Raw genomic sequence first — 5,394 nt, 5'->3', positions numbered from 1 at the left:
ACCTACGGTCAGACCGCACTGAGTATGCCCAAACTCGTCTGATCTTGGAAGTCAAGCACTGCAGGGCCTGGTCAGTACCTGGATGGGGAACCACCAGGGAATACTAGGTACCGTAGGTATTTTACTCTCCAACAGCCAAAGCTATCTGGGACTCATTATATCAATCTGATTACAGGTCTATAGTATTTGTCAGATTATATCGGAATCGACGTAGTGAACTCATTCATCCAAACTCCTATGTATGGAGGATATGCATAAATTTCCTTGTGGATGAGGGATCATTTATTTTCGCTTACCTATGATACAACTTTGCCCATAACAGGCACATTGGTGCTGGCAAACACTTATGCTCTTTCAAAACACTTATGCCAGCTCTCGCTTTTTCTTAAGTATATATCAATAAAAGTTAATTTTTCATAATTTCATCATTTCAATTTTTTCAAGTGTGCCCAGGAAAAGGCCTATAGTTTCCTTTTTTTGGTCCTTTGCTCTCTCCAAAGGTCCATATCTTTTTTCTGCACACCAGTAGGCTCTCACTAGCTTACACATACCCTCTTTACCCAGATGAGTCAGACCGTGTGCCACCTCAGATAAGCTTGGAAGATATGCTCTGGGGGCCACTGGCTTACCCTGTCCATCTGTCCAGAGTCCTGAGGACTCCTGGCCATACCCATTTGACCTCCAGACTGCCTTTTCCTGTGGAGAACACAAATTTTGCATTTCACTTAATTTTCGTGTGTTGATGGTGTTGAATATCATCAGTGATGTGATATCTGTTTGTATGGGGGTGCTGGCTGCTGATTTAGCAGCTTTGTCTGCCCGGCTGTTACCAAGTGACACTGGGTCTTGACTGTAAGTGTGGGCTTTGCACTTGATAAGAGCCACTCTGTCTGGTTCTTGTATCGCTGTTAGAAGCCTTTTTATTTGGGATGCATGCGCTACAGGTGTGCCAGCTGCCATCATGAAATGTCTGAGGCACCATAGGGCCCCGAAATCATGCACTACTCCAAAGGCATACCTAGAATCTGTATATATATTGGCTAACTTTCCCTTGGCCAATTCACACGCTCTGGTTAGGGCGACCAGCTCAGCAACTTGTGCTGAGTGCGGTGGGCCCTGGGGCTCAGCTTCTATGATACCTCTGTCATCTACGACTGCGCATCCAGTACACAGGTCTCCCGAGTCCGTCTGTCTGTGGCAACTACCATCAGTGTAAAAGGTAAAATATACGCCTTCCAGTGGGTTGTCACTAATGTCGGGTCTTGCAGTGAAAGCCTGGTTCAGATATTCCATACAATCATGTGTGTCAGTGTCTGTACTAAATCCTCCTTCACCATCATTCTCATCCTCCACCCTTTGTGCCTATCCAGGCACACCTGGCAGATAAGTTGCAGGATTTAGTGCACTGCATCTCTTTATGGTGATGTTTACAGGGGCCATTAGTGCTAATTCCCACCTTGTAAACCGTGCAGATGAGACATGTCTGGTTTGGGCAGAGTTCAGTAAGGCTGACACTGCATGAGGTGTATGGATGGTCAGGTTGTGTCCTAACACTACATCTTCACTTTTACTTACTAGCAAGGCTATCGCTGCAACACTTCGCAAGCATGTGGGGAGAGACCGCGCTACGGTGTCCAACTGTGCACTGTAGTAAGCTACCGGCCTGCTGGCATCACAATGTCTCTGGGTTAGGACACCTGCCGCACACCCAGCACTTTCCGTACCGTACAATTCAAAGGGTTTCCCATAATCTGGCATGCCTAATGCATGTGCCTGTGATAGGCACTGTTTAAGTCTCTCAAATGCCAGTTCGGACTCATCTGTGTGAGAGATCCGATCTGGTTTGTTCGAGGAGACCATTTCTTGCAAAGGTAAAGCCAGTATGGAGAACCCTGGGATCCAGTTTCGGCAGTACCCACACATTCCAAGAAAAGTGCGGATTTGTTGCTGGGTTTGTGGCAGAGTCATGTCGCGAATGGCTTGTATTCTATCAGCGGTGAGGTGTCTAAGTCCTTGTGTCAAGCAATGTCCCAAATATTTTACCTTGGTCTGGCACAACTGCAACTTATCCTTTGAAACCTTGTGTCCCGTATTAGAAAGGTGAAACAGAAGCTGTTTCGTGTCTTTCAAGGATGATTCGAGTGAATCAGAACACAGCAGTAAGTCATCTACATACTGTATTAATACTGATCCGCTCTCTGGGAGAAAATACTTGGGCTGTCAATGAAACCTTGGGGAAAACGAGTCCAGGTGTACTGTACTCCCCTGTATGTAAATGCAAACAGGTATTGGCTGTCAGGGTGCAGATGGACAGAAAAGAAAGCAGAACAGAGGTCAATGACAGTGAAAAATTTAGCAGTAGGGGGAATTTGCATGAGGATAACAGCTGGATTTGGCACTACAGGGAATTGGCTCTCAACTATCTTGTTTATCCCCCTTAGATCCTGCACTAGTCTGTAACCCCTCCCCCCACTCTTTTTCACAGGGAAGATGGGACTACTGGTAGTGCTGGACGTCCTAACTAGGATGCCCTGTTGTAGCAAGCGCTCTATGACTGGGTACACTCTACACTCCTAATTCCACCTCTGGCTTCAGAGGATACTGAGGGATTTTTTGGAGCTATCCTACCATCTTTTACTTGCACTACTACAGGAGCTACATTTGCCATCAATCCAGTGTCTTGTCCATCTTTGGTCCAGAGGGATTCCGGTATCTGGGAGATCATTGCCTCTATCTTGGATGGACACTTGTCTATAACAGCAGAGTGTGACATTAACCTTTGTGGGGTGTCTAACATATCCTGCAATTCCTGAACATGATTCTCGGGTATATCCAAGAAGACACCCTCAGGAGTACAATATATGACACACCTCATTTTACACAATAAATCTCTCCCAAGTAGATTAGTCGGAGCCGATGCAGCCAGCAAAAAGGAATGCTTGGTCTGCAAAGGCCCTATTGTAATCTTCGCTGGTCTACTTAAAGGGTAGTGTTGCACTATTCCTGCTACTCCCATTGCTGAAATTGTTTTACCCGTGGTTTCATACCTACTGTCGAATTTAACACTGACCTGGCCGCCCCTGTATCTACAAGAAAAGGTAATGATCTACCAGCTACATCAACTGTGACCTCGGGTTCACTACCAAGGCTAGCAATCAACTTCACTGGCTGCAGACTACAGGTGTGGCCCAACCCCTATTGTATATTGTGACCCTCCCACAGCACGCTGGCAGCTACAATATGTGAGGGGGTAACTGAGAATTTTCGGAGGCCTGCCAGTCCCTCCTAGGTGGGTACCTCCTTGTTTCCCCTGCGTGTGGCTCATCATTTTTCATATGTGATCCCTGATCCCAATTACGTGTATCATAATGTGGTTCATATCCTGGTCTAGGGGGTCGGTATACCTTATGTGTGTCCTTATACCTACAATTCCGTGCAAAATGTCCTTCCTTCTTACAGTTATAGCATACCACTACACGTAACTTACCATCAGGGGTCTGGGGTTTTGGCTGATGCGGCTTCGTTGTGAGAGCATTTATACTTACTGTCATCAGCTTATCCCCCTGAGACTCCCTGTGCTTAATAACATTCTGATCGTGCTCAATAGAGGACTCTCTTAATGCAGCCACCGAGATACCTCTCCAGTTAGGTAGAGTGGTTTGTACCCTTGTTCTCAATGTTTCTTTTAACCCGTCCATTAATACTGACACAGCTACCTCCCTGTGATGTACACTGTCCTTAATGTCCTTGACCCCAGTGTATCTAACCATTTCCTGCAGTGCTCGGTGGAAATATTCAGATGCCGTTTCACCTTCTTTTTGTCTTATGGAAAAGATTTTATTCCATTTGACAACAGTAGGGAAATATACTCCTAATTGCAGATTGATCTGTCGTACATTCTCCTGGACAATGCATAGCAATGTTCCTGATGGGAGTGATTCCCTGAGCGTCAGTCTTCCCATTGGGGACTGCGATCACCCTGACAGGATTTAATTCAATTACATCATTTTGAGTTGACTCCACAATCTGGGGTGCTATTGTCTCTGCATAATGTATGGTACCATACTTACCTGTGGACACAACCTCACCTATCCCTCCGCTAGGGGCCTTTACTACTGATCTTACTGGTTGGGCCGTGCCCACCTGAGTGTTCTGTATGGTGGCTGCTAGAGAGAGTGCCGATATCGTGCTGGGCTCATCTTCTTGCTCGCAGTCCTGAGGAAAGTTTAAAATGGGATACAACTTGCACGGGTTAGCATTAGTACATTTATCAACTATACTCTTATCAGATACCAGTATGCCATTGTCTGTAGCCACTTTCTCCCCTACAATATATGGTGGTGGTGGTGCGGTTGCCATCATTTTTCTGCTAGGTTTGGAACCTGCTGCGTGAGCTAGTTCCCTCTGCATATCGCCCTCTTGCTGCCATAAATTTAAACAGTTTGTGTGTCTGACCCTTTGCTTTCGGGATTTTATCAGACATATCCTAACCCTTAAATTCTGCAATACCTCTGGTTCAAAACTGCCTACCTTAGGGAATGGTTCCCTATCTTCCGCAGTCATACGTTCCCATTCATTGCACAAAATTTCTGCGTGTGGTCCATGCTTCTCACACATTATGAACCTCGCTGACCCTTTGGGTCGCGGTATGTCAACCTGAACCCTGGTTGCACGTCCCTTACTTGAGCAACTGGCCCCCATATTTTGCAGGTATTGCCATCCCGGCTAATCCTACAAAAAACAAAATACTCAATATAAGGCAACAGTGAAAGTACTCCAAGTGCTTTCACCCACTCACGCCACCGTTGGTCAGTACTACCATACACTGTTGATAGCGCAGGCAATGTACCCAACCTAGGGCCCCTACGTAACCTCTATATACTGGAAGTATCTGGGAGTGACTTACCCTTTCCAGTAAATATTGGTTGTTGGAGATTTCCTGAGAGAGACCAGCGAAACCTCCCTTAACCTTTATTATACACAAATCACGCTTGCGTATGCGATATACAGAGCTAATGATCCCGCGATTTTACGCAAAACTCATAAAAAGGGTATCAAGTTGCGCTAAGTATTGCACCCACGAACGCGCGGTCCAATCGCACAGCGTATAGGTAACTGTTACTTATCCGCCGTACGACCAATGGAATCGATTTTCAGGCTGCGAAATCTCAGCCGGAGCGTATCAATCAAAAACTAAATGGGTTTCTTCGCTAACCCCCTGGTCTGCGGTACTCTAAACCTTCGCGCCTGCGGTACTCTGCTACCTTGCTCCTTTGTACTTCAATTTATATTAACATGAGTCAGCTGCCTCACGCCACCGAGCCTCCACTCACTCGGTGTACCACCTCTACGGGATCCCGAATTCCCTGGGTCCACAAAACCTTTATTATGTTT

The 5,394-nt window shown here is 46.1% G+C and overlaps 1 pseudogene; it reads left to right on the top strand.

Annotated features, from left to right (window-relative positions):
- LOC134939009 (5S ribosomal RNA) lies at positions 1-119 on the top strand (annotated as a pseudogene).
- The last annotated feature ends 5,275 nt before the right edge of the window (positions 120-5,394 follow it).

The sequence above is a fragment of the Pseudophryne corroboree genome, chromosome 6, assembly GCF_028390025.1.
Source record: "Pseudophryne corroboree isolate aPseCor3 chromosome 6, aPseCor3.hap2, whole genome shotgun sequence".
Classification (NCBI taxonomy): Eukaryota; Metazoa; Chordata; class Amphibia; order Anura; family Myobatrachidae; genus Pseudophryne; species Pseudophryne corroboree.
The sequence above is the reverse complement of the archived record's forward strand: the minus strand, read 5'-3'. Positions and strand labels throughout refer to the sequence as shown.